General features: G+C 38.4%; 1 protein-coding gene across 1 annotated transcript in view; it reads right to left on the reverse strand.

The window, feature by feature from the left end:
• Positions 1 to 19,611, reverse strand: part of LOC111609486 (NACHT, LRR and PYD domains-containing protein 12-like) — a 90,909-nt gene that overhangs the window by 13,533 nt on the left and 57,765 nt on the right. The window lies entirely within an intron of this gene.

Here is a 19,611-nt window from a genome sequence, read left to right on the forward strand (position 1 = left end):
CTATATAAAAGCGTCATTATGGACACCAGCAGAGTTTAAAGAACAGAAAAATCGATGGGAAATATAAAATATACTAACTATACTAATTTTTCCTGAGTTTCAGGCTTTACATTTGGCTGTGACTCATTTAGAGCCAAATGTAAAGCCGGTGTTGGTTCTCTCGAAGGTTTATTACCGCTTCCCTGAAAGCCTTTCTAATTGAACTGATGGTCTTCCAGCGCGGCTGAAGTCGGCTTGCCATTGTTACCAGGACATTTCTCTCAAGTATCGGGGTTCCTGCCTCCAGGAGAAGGAGGATGTTCTCTACCTTCTTGCACTTCTTCATCAGGTCTTTGAAGATGGTGTTCCCCTGGAGTGTAATTGTCTCTGGGCTCATTTTGAGAACTCTGGTTTCGGTTTCCGCCCAGAGTTTCTCAAAGAGTCGATCACAAATAGAATTATACTGTATTAGAGGGTAATGTCTCTTTCCTGATTTGTCAATTATCTGCTGGATAACTTCCCTGACCAGACTTCTTACAGCAGTTCTTCTCATGTTTACCTCTTCGGACTGTTCTTCCTCTGGATCGCCGAGGGACTGGTCTACCTCTGGCATGCCGAGGGACTGGTCTACCTCTGGCATGCCGAGGGACTGGTCTACCTCTGGATCGCCGAGGGACTGGTCTACCTCTGGCTCGCCGAGGGACTGGTCTACCTCTGGCTCGCCGAGGGACTGGTCTACCTCTGGCTCGCCGAGGGACTTGTCTTCCTCTGGATCTCCGAGGGACTGGTCTACCTCTGGCTCGCCGAGGGACTGGTCTACCTCTGGTTCTCCGAGGGACTGGTCTACCTCTGGCTCGCCGAGGGACTGGTCTATCTCTGGCTCGCCGAGGGACTTGTCTTCCTCTGGATCTCCGAGGGACTGGTCTACCTCTGGCTCACCGAGGGACTTGTCTACCTCTGGCTCGCCGAGGGACTGGTCTACCTCTGGCTCACCGAGGGACTTGTCTACCTCTGGCTCACCAAGGGACTTGTCTACCTCTGGATCTCTGAGGGACTTGGTTTCTGATCGTTCCAGTTCCAGCTCAGCAGGAATCATATTCTCACAGATTTCTGCTGGAGGTTTTGCTGGATGGGAATCTGTCAATCTGTCTGGTTCAGGAAGTGAGATCTGATCAATATTAGGCTCCTCTTCCTGTAGCTCTGCTGTTGCCTTGACTTCTTGAGGAATATCGGCTGCTATGGCTGTAGTTTCCTCGTTGTCTTTGGCCGGCTGAGCTACAGACTCTTTAATGTCCGAAAGAGAAGCCTCTCCTGCCGACATTTTTACATCTTCCACCTGAATGATCAATGGAGCCACCTTCGCTGAACGTCTACCAATGAAATTCCTGAAAAACCTCTTTATCTTTCCTGTCAGGCCTTTAGTCGTAGGTTTTGGCTCACACGTTTCACTGTCGGCTTGTTCCTTGAATTTCTCAACAAATGAGGGCGATCTATCCAAAAGGTCCTTTATAATCAAAATGGTTTCATCCACCATAAGTCTGACTATTGACGAGCAAGGTGCTTTCCCATCATTATCTGTTGGAGTAGCACCTGAGTCCAAGCTGTGTTTCCCTCTGGCCAGCAGATATTTTACAATCAGCCTGTTTAAATTCTGTGTGTTCTCTGTAATTATGTCTTCTTCGATCTCCAGGATTTTCGCGAAGCATTCGGGAACTTTGTTCCCCACGACCGCCTTCAAGTTCTTCATGGTGCAACTTTCCTGACTAAGCAGAAGGTTGCAGGTAAACATCTCCAAAATGAATCCAATAGTTTCCTGCAGAGCTCTGGTGGTGGTGGCATCTGCGTTTCCGTTTGCCAGTCTTAACCAGTCCTTTGGGGTGAGGGTTCTGACAAACGGGTCGACCGCAGCCATCAGGGCTTCCACGGTGACGTTCTGGATCTCGGATGGTGAACTCTGACTACTCATTATTTGTCAGGTTGAAGATAATATTCGGTTTTTTGCAACAATAGTGAGCTCAACAGGCTCTGCCAGGAACGAGTGCAAAGTGACGTTTAGGGGGAAAAAAGCAAATAAAGACCCTGACCTATGACGTCCGTCCACACGTCATAGACATCAAACCGCCCACACAGCAGCGTCATGTCCTCACGTACGAAGTCACGTTGCGTCAGGAGCCACTTTACTGCGCATGTCGGACTATCTATTTAAACTATTTACAGTTGGGATCATTAAATCATTTACAAGCGGAGCCGCCGCAGATCGCCTCTCTTCGCCCAGCGCAACTCCCGCAGCTGTGCGGCGTCCGCAGCCGTCAGGTTTATTTTTAGCGCCTCAACCTGCTGCTTTTTTTTAATTATTATTATTTCTGAAGTTTTAGTTTGTTAAATGCCGTGATGGAGGAAGCTACAGCTTCATTTCCCTCTGGTTGTGACCAGAATAGGGAGAAATGATTTTATTTGTTCTTTACTCTTAGTTTTTTCATGCAAACGGAACTCTGTTTATCGGTAAATATATCTCTGATTGATGTTAGCGCGAACAAAATGACTTTAATATCGCTAGTTAATAGCTAATATTCAACGTTTGGGGCATTTTCTCTCATTTATAGACTTTATAGACATTTAATGCTTCCGGCTCATTAAGACAGTAGCGAGAGATGTGAGTTAGAATAAATCACTTTGTTACTGTGATAAACTGACTGACAACATGCTAACTGATGCTAACTTGTTCATTCAACAGTGTAAATACAAACATCTGTGTGAGTGTGTGATGATCCAGTCCTGCTTCTCTCAATTATCAATTTTAGGGAAAAATAATTATCATTCAAATAAACAGAGTTAATAATGTTGGTTCTCTGTTCCCATGTTATGAAGGGGAACAGATTATTTCAGGAAGCTGAAATGTTTGGTTCACACCAAGTAACTTTGGCAAATAAAAAGCATCCGTTTCTAAATTCTTAATGGTTGTTATTGTATGATTGAGCCACCAAAAATGAGTAAACTATAAATTTATTTTATCCAGCAATCTGTCATATTTTACATTACAAAGGCATTTTCCAGAAAGCCATCACTCTTATCTTTTCAGGGAGTCTTAATTTTTCCTGCCCTGCTCTTAACAATGAAGTATTTTTCCAGTCAGAAAATATTAACCTGTAATAAAGTCGCTGAGGATCCAGAAATGAGAAGCAGACGGTTCTATGGGTGGCGGGGCGTCCTGGATTCTGATTGGACAGCGCCTGGAGGGAGTGGGCGGGGCTTATCTGTCTGGTTTAACGCCTGGATGAAGTGATGAAGCTGCAGCAGGAGGAGAAGAAGAAGAAGAAGAAGTTCTTGTTCTGCAGTTCAGTCGGGGATGAGATGATAACCTCAGTGTAGCTGGAGGTCCGGTTCCGGTTCGGTGGAAATGTCTCTCTGGGCGGTGAAATGGACACTTTGTCTCCTCGGCTCGGTGACCAGCAGCGCCGCTTCATCTGACCCGGATGTTGGAGGCGAGTCCGGATCCGGGATGCTGCCGACAGGTAAGAGGACTCACCTGTGGAGGAAACTCACCGGAAATCATGCTTTTTCTGTTTGTTTCTGTTTTATAATTTCTACCTCTGAATTGTCAGCTTTTTTGAAGTAAGTCTAAAATAAAACCATTTTTTTAAAAAAGCAAAAAGTAAAAAATATATATTTATGACTATTTATACTTACAATAACTTATATATTTAATGTCATTTGTTTTGTGTTAAACATGAAGTTATTAAACAGTTTTAATCAGTAATCAGTGGGCGGGGCTAACTTTATTAACCAATCAGGTGTAAAGTTTTGTTTCTCCATTAGTGACATATTTAATACATTAAAACAAGTTTTGAATATCTGCACATTATAAATATAGTTTCAGTGTACATTACTATCTAAATCTATTTATTTACCAGGAAAGTTTGGAGAAAATGTTCCCCATGATTTGAACTCAAAGTTTAATCTCTCTTCCTTTTGAAAGTTAATCTACAGGATTATTAGATTACTGATGAACTGGAATCAAACAACATGATGAACAGCTGATGTTTCTTTGTTTTCTTCTCTGAACAAACTGCTTCATATTTTTGTTTCCTGGTATCAAATTCTTGTCTCCACCATTAAAATCAGAATCAACAGTTTCCTGTTGCTCCCTTTCAAAATAAAACAAATATTGTTAAAATGTGTTTGATTCAGTCAGATTATTAATCAGTTAATCTTCTCCACTTGTAGAGTTTAATGATTGTGAACTAAAATACTTCCTGTTGTTCGGGTTGAATCAGTGAATGTAAATGTTGCTCCATGTCTCCATCTAGTGGACTGATAGTAGAAGTGCAGCAGCTGATGGCAGCTTCCTCTGCCTCTCTGCAAATCTTTTTTAGCTGCTGTTGCCAACAGCAGACATGGCTCAGTTTAATGTGCCATGTCTGCGCCATGTTGGAGGAAGAAGAGAGGAAAATATTCTGCTTCTCTGACCTGAAGAACAGGCCTTCTGATGGTCGGCATTTTATTACCAATTTGGTCATAAAAACGTTAATATTTTTGTAAAGACCGTCACCGGTTCTGTAAGAAGGAATGGACCAGAACTCCAGCAATGTATCATGAGAACCTTGTGGAAGGAAACCAGAACATTTGACCCAAATTAGACTGAAGGAGATTCTGACCAAACCTGAGGAGATGGAAGCAAACTTCTGAATATTAAGTTATGAAACTGTCTCCAATATATATTTTTATATAATTATTCTCTTTCTTATTTCTGAATCATGAGGCTTTTCACATTCCTGGGTAAAAGTTACTCAAGACATCAAAATGTACAAATAATATGAATTCTGATTTACTAGAAGTTACCTGTGGAAAACCACAAGGGTCAGAACTGGGTCCTAAACTTTTCTTACTTTACATAAATGATTTATGCAATGAATCTAATTTGTTAACATTTACTTTATTTGCTGATACATTATTTTGATCTGGTCAGTTTGGAGCAGCAACAGTTTAATGGAAGGAGAATTACAAATATTAATGATGTGACAAAAATAGATTAACACTAAATTATGGAAACATTTGTAATATTTAGTAACAAGAAAATAAAAAAATGAAAGTGCATACTTTAAAATGTTATGATTTAGTAGAGATCAGAACAACATTGATTATTTACAAAGTCTATAATAAACTCCTTTCATGGTGTAAAGAAACATTGTTAGAAATGAAAGAAACAAAATATAAACTAATAGAAAATGATTTATTTAGGATGAATATTAAAAACAATTGTAGGTAATTTAGAGGGATTTCTAGTTTGCAATAATTTAGTGAGGAGATAAAAGTGTTTTTCTCTCTTTAAAATATTTGCTAAACAAATAAAATAAGGTTTATGATGTTTTTTGTGAGTTTGTCTACAAACTTAGCTGGAAATCCTTGAAGATGTTTTATAAAAATATACAGGAAATATTTTGCTGCTTTGATTTTGATGATGATTTATGTAGAACAGAGTGAAAGTTTTATATGTTTGTTTTTCTATCTAAACTTTTTTCAGTTTAAACTTTGTATTCTTGCCATTGACAGTAATTTAAACTTTGTTTAATTATTTCTATTCTTGTCTTGTTTTTCCAGCTTTGTGTTTTTCTTGGTTTTGTGTTTGTTGGTTTTCAGCTCTTTTCCTTTAATGAATAAAATCATCATTTGAAAACTGTTTATTGAATTTAATCAGTTTTTCTTCATCAAATATTAAAATCAGTTTGATGATCTGAAACATTTCAGGTGGACAAAAAGGCAAAACAGAAGAAATCTGTAAAGGAGCAAATACTTTTCACAGCACTTTATGTTTCAGGTCCAAAGAAATCAAGTGGTCCAGTCTGGATTTAGAAGCAGAATGTTCTGTTTAAGGTGTGACTGGAGTCCAGTTGTTCTGGGTTTCTGGATGAGTCCAGAACCTTCTGGATCAACCAAACCAGATGCTCAGATCTTCTCATCTGGAACATCTGGGAGAGCTTCTGACTAAAACTACAGACATCAGGTTCAATGAGGATCTGAGATCTGAGAACGTTTCTATGAAGCATTTTAATCCTCTTGTCTCTGTTAGGTGGACAGTGGAGAAAAAGAAGCAGAAAAAAGCAGAACTAAGAACTGGGACATGATGGAAACCAGAACTTTCTGACCTCAGATCTGGAAAACAAACTTTAACTGAGACGTTACTGAAGCTTGATGTTCAGTTGATCCAAATCTAAAGCTGGTCTGCAGGGACGACTTTAGGGTTTGTTTGTTTCTGCTCACCTGGAGCACCAGCCGGGTGGAGTCAGTCTGAGTTCCTTCATCATCTAAAGAGAGCTGGAGATCATTGAAGATCCTCCTGGAAAAAATGGGAGCTTTGGAAAGAAATGAGCAGGAAGAGAAAGAAAAATGGATCTTCATCACTTCTGAAGTGGACGACATCAGAGTTGGATTCAGTGGAGTCACATGAAGAACAGAACACTGAGGCTAGAATAATAAACATCATGCTAAATATTAGCTGCAGCTCCGTCAGAAGAAGCTTCAGGTTGAATCTAAAGGAGGCTGAAGATCTCAAAGTGGATGAGAGGAAACCTGATGAGCTCTACAGTCCACTAGATCCAGATCAGAACCCTGGAGAACATCTACGCTGGAAGCAGAGCCACAAGCTAGAAAGATATCCAGGTTTCTATCCAACCTGAACACAGGAAGTCCTTTCTTCTTCTGCTGCAGCTGAGAAGGTCCTGCTGCAGAACTGAAGCCACACAGTTCCTCCACAGCAGAACAGAGGAGGTTCTGGAGGAGACCAGGGTCCACATCTGGACTCAGAGTTCTCCTGAGCTTCAGCAGAGCTGCTGGCTTTGGTTCTGATCCGCCTCTGTTCTGGTGTCTGATCTTCATAGACCATCTGAACCGACCCATCAGAACTCAGTTGAGGTGGTGGAGGATGAGGATGGGGCGCGGCGAGGAGGAGGAAAAGGAGGAGGAGGAGGAAGAGGAAGAGTGCCGTAATCCATCTCTCTGCTGTGGAGAACCTGTTTGTCACTGATTTCACCTTCTTGTCTGCCTGTTTGGCTCTTTTTTTCAGCCAGCATTAAAATGCCGCTAATTCATTTTGGTATTCAGTCAGCACTATTATTATTTCAACATTATGATGGTCCCAAACCTATCAGTTCTTCTACTATTCTGGCTGCATACAACTTCCTTGTTCTGAGGACATTGAGTCTGTGAAAAGCATTAAGACAGACAGACAAATATGAGAAACTTTTGTGAGGAGATTCAGAGTGCAGTGGAAGAAGGAGAACAAAACAGAGACAATGTGATTGATGAATGGTGGATTCTTGCTCCTGAATCTGAAGCTGTAAGATTACAGTGTGATGAGAATCTGAGAGATATTCTGATGAGGACAAAGAACAGGATATTGCCCCCGACTACAGTCATCAGTCTGATGCTGGAACAGAAGTCAGAGTCATCAGGGAACAGCCTTCAATTGATCCAGCTGTGTTACGCACAATTGATCAGAACCAGAACCAGAACCAGAACCAGGACTGTGTGTTCTATGCAGTAAGAGACTGGTGTATTCAGTGTTTCTGTGCTTTGAACCCTCATCCATTTTACTTCTATGTCAACGGTGGAGCAGGAAGTGGAAAATCCCACCTGATTAAATGTATTGACTCTGAAGCAAGCACTGCTCTGGATCATCAGATCCATCAGTAGCCTCTTCTACTGATGGAGAGGAGGCTGACATATCAAATCAAACTGTCATGTTGACTTCATTTACAGGAACAGCAGCTTTTTCTATCAATGGCTGTTTGTTACATTCACTGCTCAAACTACCCAGGAGTCTAAAACCTCCCATTCAAGGACTTGATACTCAACTAGATGAAGTCAGATTTGAGCTTTTAAATGCTGAAATTATTGCTACTGATGATATTTCAGTGCTTTCAAAACCTCTTTCTGCTGATGTGGATGCAAGACTGAAAGAAAAGGAAATCACTGAGATTTTGGAGGAACGTCTGTTTCAGGGTCGTTGACGTATCAGGATTTCCATCAGGGGAAATTAAACATTTAAAAATATGTTTATCCATTGCAATTATTAGAACATTTGAAATGTTGTGCACACAGAAATTATAATTAAAAATTAAAATGAGACGTTTTCAGAGGTTTTTTATCAATATGATTCGGCTGTGGTCTTAAAAAACGTCATGTGGTGCGACCGTGATTTATCTTAAAATAAAGTATTTTCCATCATTTATTAAACATTTTTTATAAGTTTAATTTTACTGAAGGTGTTTAAAAACAAAGTTTTTAATTTTCTTTGTATTTTTCTGACAATTATGACAGTTTTTCCCCAAAAATGAACCAGTTCCATTTATAATTGTCTTATATTTTTCTTCACCATTTCATCAAACTGTGTTAAAAATAAATAAACTAAAGTCACTTGAGGAAACTGTATTAGTGATTAATATTTCTGCTCCAGAAATTAGATATTCCATTTTTAGTTCAATACATTTACTTTTTAATTGGTCACCAAATGATTTATAGAATAAATGTCGGCCAGTAAACGGGTCAAAATCCTTTAAAAAATAAAAATAGTATTACATCCAGTAACAGTACTTTACAAAAAACACAAATTAAACACACCAATTTAATTCACATCAAAATTAATGCAGTAATCAACTTTGTAACAAACATTTCAAACAGATCCTCATAAAATCAGAATGTTCAGTAGATTGATTTTATTTTCTGAACATTTTAAAGTTTTATTTTAAAATCTTAATAAAAACAGAAATGTTCAATCTCCCAAATGTAAGAACAATAATGACAATAGAATAATTCAGTTGAATTGAATTATTTTAAGCAGAACCAAGTATGATAAATAATGTAATCATTCACAAGTTCCCCAAATGTGAGCTTCTTTCAAAACGGAAAAGATTTCAATGAACTTCTAAACCATCATATTACTCCTGGGTAGAGACGCTCCCATCAGGGTTTTTCCTGCCGGTTCTGATCACCATGAGGTCCGATCACTGCCGATCACAGATACCGATCACATGGATTGGCTGTTAATGTTTGGCTTTAGGTAGAAATGCTACTATGTGATCTGGCAAAATGGAGCCATAAAATCACCTCATTTAGACAAAAACATGTCCAATACTTGCAGGCTCATGGCTAATTGTTCTGGTTCTGATGGCTTGTTTCTGACCCAGTAGAGTAATTCAGCAGAACACAGGGAAGAGGCAGAGGAACTCCATTTGTTCTCTCAGATTATCTCATGTTAGGACATAGAGAAAGTTACATTAAAACTTTTTTAAAGTTTCCTCCTCAGTACCGCGTAGCGATGGTCCAACAAAGAATTATTGTGATGATTAATCAGGTTAAAAATTGGCTCATTCTGAAGATTTTTAACCATTTACACCTTTTTTATACAGTTTTATACATTAAAAGATACAAAAACAGATAATTAAATCACTTGTTAGAATATATTTACAAAGGTTTTTCCATCTATTTCTAAACTTTCTAACTTCTTTTCTGCAGTTCCAGGGTGAGTCTTTCTTCATGACTCTTTAAGGAATGAGAAGCTCAGCTCAATGTTTTTATCCAACCTTGTTATTAATCAGTGAAATAAGTTGGAGGAGAGACGTTTGGTTCCTGTTGCAGCTCAGTGTTAATCTGGTTAATCTGAGAGATGAGCTCCAGTCTAACACTGCAGTGAGGATTAAAACCGGCCAGACAAGGTGAGGGACGGAGGAGAGGTCACCATCAGGAAGTTTGAACCTCTGCAACAAACTGCATTTTAATCACAACCAGCTGCTGATTTTACTGGGTTTTGCTTTTTCCACTTAAATCCTTTATTTTCCGGTTTGGGTTGAATCAGGTGTGGCCCACGTTGGCGCTGTGGCGGGTCATATCCATGTTGATTTATTCACTAAAAACAGGTTTACTTTTTGTTATCAGATTTAAATGTAAAATATAGCAGAGATGCAGCGATCAGACCTTTTCTGTCCAACACTGATCTCCAGTTTTCATTCTGCTCTGATCTTCCAGTTCCTGGGATTTTTCCTCCAAAGAGAAAAATGTTCTGCAGGTTCTGAGTTTCAGGTAGAAGTTCTGAATGAAACAGAAAATATGAAGATTTTTCCACTTTAGGCTTCAAAGCATTGACCTCTGACCTTCATGGGATGGGAATGTTTTACTTTAAATCAGGACTTTCTGAAAGGCAGAGTTGATGAAAAAATCTTTTTAATGCAAATATTTAAATTTGAACAGGAAAAGAACAGAATGAGCAGCAAATGAACCAAATGCAGAAGAAAAATGTTTTTATTTAAAACACATGAAGAAAAACTGCAGCAAATTTACAAAAGGAAGATTTAATATTCAAATCTGACATGTTGAGAAAAATAGGAGCCGATAGAAACAGAAAATGATCAGTGATTGAGAAAAACTGATCAACATTTCAATGAAATCTGATGAATGAAAGAAAAAAAATAAGAGAAACAACATCTTGATATTCAGTGTGAAGCTTTGACTGGAAACAAACAGGAAAACATGTGGATCCTGGAATGATCCTGGAATAATCCTGGAATAATTCCAGCTTCCATATTTAAAGGACTGGAAGAAGAAAAGGTTTCCAAGGACTCAATCAGAATTGTTTCACCAAGAAATAGATTGTAGACACTGAACTATCTGTTCAACAGTGAGAGAGTTTCTCTGACAGGAGGAAAATCTTTAGACTCTGTAGACTCAACTCAGCACAGATACACTGAAGAACCAGAACAGAACCAGAACCAGAATCCAGGAATCAGAGGTTCAGTGAATGTGGTGTTGAAGGTGTGGAGGAGGATCAGTGAGTCAGAGGAAACTCTGTAGAAGGACAGAATGCCAGCAGGACAGTCCACATACACTGCTACTCTGTTAGAGACAGAGGAGGAGGAGAGACGAGTTTCTCTGTTATTGTGCCAGACAGAGTAACCAACATCAGAGCAGCTCAGACTCCAGGAATGATCATTCCATCCAAACACACAGTCACCACTGTTTCCTTTCCTCCTGATTCTTCTGTAACTCACTGATATATAAACTCCTCCTCTCCACTCGACCTCCCAATAACAGCGACCAGTCAGACCAGTTCTACACAGCAACTGAGGCCAGTTATCAAATCTGTCTGGATGATCAAAATATGACTGAAGCTCCTCCACATGTGTCACCTTCCTGTTGTCTTCAGACAGTTTAAGGTTTCTGCTCACTGTGTTTGTGTCGATGGTGAGTTGACAGGAATCTGATGGAGAGAACAAACACAATCCAGCTGCAGTTATTGATCATTTATTGACACTTTGATGATGACTCCTGAATGAGTGATGTGACAGTTTGAAGATGGTTGAATGTGAGCTGCTTTGTTGTCATGAATCAGATGAAAAACACACTTACACTTCCTCAGACCTGGTGTCAAGAATGGGACTCCAGCAGGCTCCACCCTGAAAGGAGGAGGGGGGTCAGACCATCAGTCTCTTTCAGCAGCAAAACAAAGCGACTTGGATGTAACTTGTAACGCAACGCTTTTGTTGGATAAATTGTATTATTAGTAATTATCAAATATTTGTTGTATCATGTAGCCTTGTAGTTACATTTAGATAATGTTTCTGTGTGTTAAATAACTTTGATTCTATCCTGAGACTGCCCTGGGAAATAGGGGTGACAGCTACTCTCAGCAGCTGTTGCCCTGCAGGACTTCCTACAAGACAGAGGTGTTAATTGCTCCCAGCAGAGTTTTACAGGCCTGACAATAAACTCTGCTCTGTGCTGCTTTGTGATACAAAGCCGTTGCTTTGAAGCTATGCAATGTGTCTTGTTTCACACCGGGCCTGGAGCAAGAAAGATTTAGAGTATAGATAACATGTGTCTAGAAGTGAATGTTATTTAGCGCTGCAACCATGTGATGAATGCTTTGACCCCACCCCATAGGGTTGCAGCGCCCCTTGTGGCAGGTTCCTAAAGATCAATAAAATAGAGGGAGCGGGAGATGTGTTTCCAGAGTAGGTGGAGATTTGTAACTGGAAACATCTCTCTGTCTGCTCTCCTCGCGAGTATAAAAGAATCTAACTCTCTTGTCTTTCCTGTATTTGTTTAATTGTCTCTAATAGGTATTTAGACCTGACATTATTTGGTCCTTCGCAGCCGGATGCCAAAATACCGGAAGGATTCCAGCGGGCATGGTGGACCCCAGTAAAGACCGTGCGCACGGCAAGTTTCCTAGTGGAAGCTTATCAAAACCTGTTCAAGGGCTGGCGCTCTGCCTGCCTGCTGGGATCTTACGGTTGACGGCTCTGACGGGAAGACAGGAGAGGGTGAGTAGATTCTTGTTTAAAAGTGTGGCGAATGACTGCGGGTCATTGCGCGAATAAGAAAACCCTGGACATTCTAGACTCTAACAGGTAAAAATAAAACATAACATCCGTGAAGGGCGTCCGAAGTCCTTGGCCAAAATTTCGTGGAAAAACAACAGGCGCACGGAGCCTAGTATAAACCTGCAGTAAAATTTAATAAATTGGAAGATAAAAAAATAAAAATAATAAAATTTAATCAATTAGCCGATACAAATAAAAATAATAAAATTTCCTCAATTCGATATATAATAATAAAATTTAATCAATAATAAGAATATTTAAATCAGGCATTAAAATTGTAATTGGAACGGATGGCGGAGTTCGGCGGAGCAGGCGCTTAAGTTCCGCAACAAACGTATGATTGTGAGTGTGATTGGAGATATAAATACCATTTGGTGTTTTATCTCATATAAAAACAGTAGGATTGTAACCAGCAAACCTCTTGAGGATGCAGAGGTAAGAACCCCCACTCGAAAGAGTTGAAGCGTGGGTTACCTCAACAGGTTGTTTCAATTGCTGGCCTACTGAACAGAACCCCAGTTTTTAGGACTCCCTAGGCGTCGACAAACTGGGCTAAATTTAAATATAAAAAAAAATAATAATAAAAAATGGGCAAAGTATAAGCAAGAATAAGCCAACACACAGGTTGAAATCAAATGACTGGAAATATGTTGAAAATCAGGATCCGCATAAAATAAAATATTTAGATAAATGGTTAACAAACTACAACTTTGACGGCCATCTAAACTCACAGAAACTAACAGTATTGCAGGATAAAATAAAATAAAAACAAAGTCAAACCCACAGAAATCAAAGAATTTGATGTTTTATAGAAGGGAGGATGATGAGACAAGTTTCAGAAGTGTGAAAAGGCAGGCAGACGAGCAGGGAGCAGCAGGAGGGGGAGGGGACGTAGCTGAAGTTACCAAATACCAAAATAACAAAACAGAAGGGGAGAAACAAATAATACAAAATGCAAAACTATACCCCGACTTGCCCTCACCCCCACAATATGAGGAAAAAGGTAGTGAGGGACCTATTACTAGATCACAAAAAGCAAACTTTAAGTGGTCTAAGAACTGGGGAGAAACTTTGGTGCAGGGAGATGCAGCTCCCACTGGGCTTTTTCTCCCTCCCCCATGTTGCCCTTCAGAAGAGGCAAATAGTCAGCCACACACGACTGATCTTTATCCTATGATACAAGTAGTAAATCTTAATGCAGGAGAAGATGGAGCAGCGCCCACGATTCTAGTATATAGAACGTGGACCCTGGAGGATATAAAAAAGGCGCTAGAAGGGATCACACCTCTTAAAGAGGATGTGAACCGCTTTGTTGAAGACATGAATAACATACGTGAATCTTATCATTTAAATGGAAATGAGGTTCAACAAGCCTGGATGACTGCTTTAGGCAGTGACTGGCATCTTGTTTGAGGAGACTGGACCCCATTATTAGCAGGGAACCCTCCTCAAGTTCTTGCACACAATAGTAACGAATTAACAAACAGAGTTAATGCTTTAGCAGCAAGGACAGTTCAAAGATATCAACGCAGAGCAAACTACACTGAGATAAGTAGAGTCAAACAGAAGGAGGAAGAATCGTTTGACGAATACAGCCTGTGAATGACAAAAGAATTAGAAGAATAAGAACAAAGGCTCTTTTGGAGACAGCTGATGCTTAAAAGCAAAAACAGGACAGTTGTCTGCATTCTTAATATTGAGCATTCCCTTTTCTAGTGAAGGCGTTTCTCTTGATTCCGATATTGTTATAGTTAGTACATTTTCAAATACATTCCATATACTAGATTAGTACTTGTAGCTTTGGTAATATACTTTAATCTGACACACTATTGCTATTAATATTAAGAAAGTATATCAGAAATTAAACCCAAGTGTTTCCAAGATTCCTAAGTTTGTGATCAACTCCAGATGCAACTCTAAGCTCCTGGGAAACCCCGACCTCTGACCTGTGAGCCGGGGAAGATACTCTTTATGGCCTCCTAATTTAAAGCCTTTCAGGAGCATGTTATTTTATGGCTGCTTTAAATTACAGCCTTGCCAGGACAATGTTTGTCTCTGAAGTCCTACCTTGCATCAGCTTGTCCAGATAGGAATGTTGATCTCCTTAAACGCACATGGCATTAGCTTAACTATATTAAACCATCAAAAATAGCCATATTTCCTTAACAATACCCAAAACAGAGTTTAGACCAAAAGTTAAGCAATATCCTTTAAAAACAGATGCACAGGAGGGTATAAAACTAGAAATTAAAGATCTTATTGTGGCAGGAGTCATAGTGCAGTGTGAAAATTCTTCATGTAACACTCCTATTTTTCCTGTTAAAAAAAAAAAAACAACTTGTATAAGTGGGCTGCTATATTGAGCCATGGCGTTTTTGCATGTTTCAACTGGGGGGATGGTAAGATAGATACATTAACATTACTCTATGTATGGATTTATTTCTTTTTCAAGAACTTTTAATGTATTACAAAAGGTCACTTCATTTCAAAAATGCCTACAGAAAGAAGAGAGGGCTGTAAATGAAATAAGGAAATAAAGTTAATAAATAAATAGAAACAGGCTCTAACTGTAAGAGGCATTGCTCCGATAACAACAAACTGCAGTATGCAACCGATTCTAGATAGTTTCACAATCAGTCTTTTTAAACTGACCAAAACTTTAGGATAGATAAAATATTATTAAATCTACAGGAATTATGGATGAAGAAGACAGAATAAAATGGAAGTAACTCACTTGTTGACTAGAAATTGATTGAATATAGAAAAAGTTTGCTACACTGTACAAATTTGTTGTTGAAGGATAATATTAAGTTAGAAATAACTTATGGGTTAATTAAAGAGGATCTGGTGGAATTTTTGTAGTGAATGATGTAGATCAGGAGAACAAGCTACAGCTGTGCTGTAACCTCTACCCCCACTAGATTCAACTAATTAACATGTGAAGCCTCTTTGTATACCACTAATTTTAAGTGCGAAGCAACCTCTGCTCACAGAAGTTCAGCAAGGGAGCACCAGCAGCTGTAAGGCAAATTATACTCTCTCCCATCGTTTACAGTACTGCCTGACAAAATATCTGCATGTAAGTTCATTTTAAAAGTAGAAGGAACTAAAACATATCTGATGATTCCAGTGCCAAAAGCCTAATAAAGAATTAGGAGTTCCTCTTGAAATCCTTATCGGCTCTCTTTCCTGCCATAAAGTCGGCCCCTCCGAGAAGTGGGGGAGGGATTTTATGGTGGGGTTATAGATTTGCTTTGTGATCTGACAATAGAGGTTGCTCAGATTAGTGTAACTTTAAAATATAATTTGTGAAATCTAAAAATATAAGGATTTAATTAATTTTAGAGGATCTTTATTATTACATAAGGCAGGATTGTGTTTAGATTTAGTGAAACATTTTCTCTTTAGTGTAAATAGTTTAAGCAAGTAAATACTTAGTGAGCAAGGAATAATGTGGAAAATGTTAAATATAAGTTTTTTACATCCAAACACTGATTTACTGTTTTCCTTTAATATTACTTTATATATTGATTAGTGAGTAGTTTGGATTTTTTATTTTTAATTTTGTTTTCATTAGTCTGACTTTTTATTTAAGCTATAAGTGTCAGTTCTTCTATATTTTGTTAAATATAACGAATTCATTTCTTTCTTTTGAGTTACCAGTTTCCTCTTGACCCGTTCAAAAAGGGGAGGGGATATTTGGTTTTTATTTTAATTTTTTTCATTTGTAGATTTAGTGATATACTGACCAGTATTTGTTAGGGTTTTGTGTGTTTAATTGCCCCTTAGTGTGTGTTAATGGTCTGATCAGCCATTATCTAAGTTCCCCTCATGTCTTGTTTAAGTCAGTTTGTGCTTGAGTTTGTTCTGTTACCGACTGAATTGTACTTTGTTATGTTGATTTTAGTTTGGGCCCAATTTATCATTTTTGATTTTTTGTTGACTATATTTTGAATTTTCTTCGACGTCTCTCTGGCTGGTTAATGCGAAACCTTCACAGAGTCTAAATTGGTAAACACGCCTTGTCAAACACTAGTGAAAATTTTTGAGGAGTTTGTAAAATGAATTATTTGACAATCATAAGAGTTAAATGAGATAAGGAGCTTTAAAACTGTAATGTGAAGTGTTTTGGGAAAATAGTAATCTTGAAGATAAAGCATGCTAACATAAATTGTTTTGTTTGTTTTGACGAGTTTTACCTTTTGGGAAAAAGGCAGCATTGAATTTGGTAGAATTTCTCAGGGAACATCATAAACCTGTTTTATCAACATCGTTATTTAAAGTAGTAGAAGTATGATGCATTAGCGAGTAATGCATCATCTGGGGGGAGAATATGTTATAGGTTTATCTTTTATATTACTTAAATAAGAATTTTTTTATTTTGAAGAACATGTTTGATCCGTGTTACACATAAAAAGTGAAAGGAAAGATATGGTCTGGTGAAATATATGTTTCTTTTGAATGGATTTGAGTCGTTCTCCATTGAAACATGTTCTGATAATGGGCTAAAGGATTTTGAAACAATAGATAACAAATTTATAGCGATTAATGAAGCATATTTTGGTAAATTAACTTAGGAAAACAATTATAGAAATTAAAAATATTATTGTGTTAGCCATTTTCAGAGCATTAATTTAATGGAGCAAAAATGTTTAAAGAAATGTTTTGAAGAATCTGTTATTGATTAAAGTTATCACTAATCAGTAAAAGTACTCAGGTGGGATTATAATGATTTTTCTAAACTTGATTTTTGTTTTGATTTACATCCATTTAAAATGGTTCTGAATAGAACTTTAAATTCAACGACAAGCAAAAGACCTAGGTAAAATTGGTATATTCTGAAAATGCCTAGATTTGTTAAATTATACATTGACATTATAATTTCTCCAGGTCTAACTCTTTTGAATTTTTGTTTAAGGAAAGCATGTTGAATGTTTTAGACAAATAACTAGTAAGATCCAGTTTGTACTATAAAAGTAATTTAAATTGGACTGTCTAATTCACTTTGATATTCATTGTTTTGATGATAAATGTAAACTGTACAACTGCAACAAATTTTAAGCTTTTGTTTATTGTTTTGTTTGTTTAGTTCTATTTTATAAGATTGGTTTAAGAGAAAGATCTGCATATGTTTAACATTTTGGCAAAACATTACTTTGGAAACATGTCTTTTGAAGCTGGTGGTAACAGGGTTTTGTGCATTAGTTTTCTCTGTTATTGCCTGTATATGTCTGTCCTACATCTGCTGAAGATCTAATACTTTCTTTGTCTAGTGTTTTGTTTCAGAAGAGGCAACACTTACAGAAACGTGAAGTGACATGGAAAATACAGATACTGATCCGACATACATCGATGCCATCGGAGTCCCTCGTGGAGTGCCTGATGAATATAAATTAGTTGATCAGGGTGGAGTTGAATCTACAATTTGTTGGTGGTGCACGATTAACAAAAACGTAGACGGAATAAATTACATCCATTACAATGTACAAAAACTGGGAAACTGGACACAGGCTGGTTTCGAGACAGTGTATGAACAGCTGGCTGCTACTTCACTGATGGCTTTTCAGAACCGCATAGCTCTTGACATGCTGCTGGCTGAGAAAGGAGGGGTGTGCATGATTTTTGGAGAAAAATGTTGCACATTTTTACCAAACAATACAGCAGCTGATGGAAGCTTAACGAAGGCCATTACAGGGCTTTGCACCCTTAATGGCAAAATGAGGGAACACTCTGGAGTGGATACTTCCATGTGGGATGCATGGATGGATGCTTTTGGGAAGTATAGAAACCTTGTGTCCTCTGTCTTAGTATCAATTGCAGTTTTTGCTGCAATTTTGACTTTGTGTGGATGTTGTTTTGTTCCGTGCCTGCGTTCTTTGTTTAACCGTCTCATTACCACAGCGATTTCACCCATGGAGGACCAGATGGCACAGATGTATCCTTTATTAGAGAAAAAATCTGGTGTTGACAAAGCCTACTCTGATGATGACTCTTCTTCTGACAGGTATCCAGATCCTAATTTTTGGACTGGGTATAACCCCTGAGTGTAAAAATGTTTGCTTTCCAAAACATGAACTTCCAGTTTGAAAATCATTTGAAGTGACTGTTTTTAGAGGGATAAGGGGCATGGAACAAATATTCGATAAACAGGAGGGAACTGTTGGATAAATTGTATTATTAGTAATTATCAAATATTTGTTGTATCATGTAGCCTTGTAGTTACATTTAGATAATGTTTCTGTGTGTTAAATAACTTTGATTCTATCCTGAGACTGCCCTGGGAAATAGGGGTGACAGCTACTCTCAGCAGCTGTTGCCCTGCAGGACTTCCTACAAGACAGAGGTGTTAATTGCTCCCAGCAGAGTTTTACAGGCCTGACAATAAACTCTGCTCTGTGCTGCTTTGTGATACAAAGCCGTTGCTTTGAAGCTATGCAATGTGTCTTGTTTCACACCGGGCCTGGAGCAAGAAAGATTTAGAGTATAGATAACATGTGTCTAGAAGTGAATGTTATTTAGCGCTGCAACCATGTGATGAATGCTTTGACCCCACCCCATAGGGTTGCAGCGCCCCTTGTGGCAGGTTCCTAAAGATCAATAAAATAGAGGGAGCGGGAGATGTGTTTCCAGAGTAGGTGGAGATTTGTAACTGGAAACATCTCTCTGTCTGCTCTCCTCGCGAGTATAAAAGAATCTAACTCTCTTGTCTTTCCTGTATTTGTTTAATTGTCTCTAATAGGTATTTAGACCTGACAGCTTTATAGAAATGTAGTGAAGTAGAAAGTACAGATACTGTAAAATGTAGTGGAGTAAAAGTTCCCACCATTAAATCTACTTACGTACAGAAACATGAAAAATGTCCTTAGGTTGAGTAACAAAGTTCTTGTCCCAACAACCAGGATCAGGTGAAGGACCTCTGCAGTCCCATGATGCTTCCTCTCCCTCTTCTAAACCATCTGATGGGTTGATATCATCCCTCTACTTTATCAATAAAATGTTTTTCTTCCTCTTATTATGATTCCATTATTTATCCTAAATGTGACGTCAGAGCTGTGGATCTGGAATCTGATTGGTCGGATGGATATTTCCCTGGTTTTCCAACATGAAGGGTCTCTGCCTTTTTCCAAGACGTTGGGAATTTTTCCCAAACTTTATTGAACAATCCCAAAAGCTTTCCCAACTACTGAAAACCTAAACACATTAGTCTTTTCTTGGATCTGTCTAAAAGGTCTTATTATTGTTTTTAATTTCTACCACA

This window comes from Xiphophorus maculatus, chromosome 8, assembly GCF_002775205.1.
Source record: "Xiphophorus maculatus strain JP 163 A chromosome 8, X_maculatus-5.0-male, whole genome shotgun sequence".
In the NCBI taxonomy this organism is placed as follows: domain Eukaryota; kingdom Metazoa; phylum Chordata; class Actinopteri; order Cyprinodontiformes; family Poeciliidae; genus Xiphophorus; species Xiphophorus maculatus.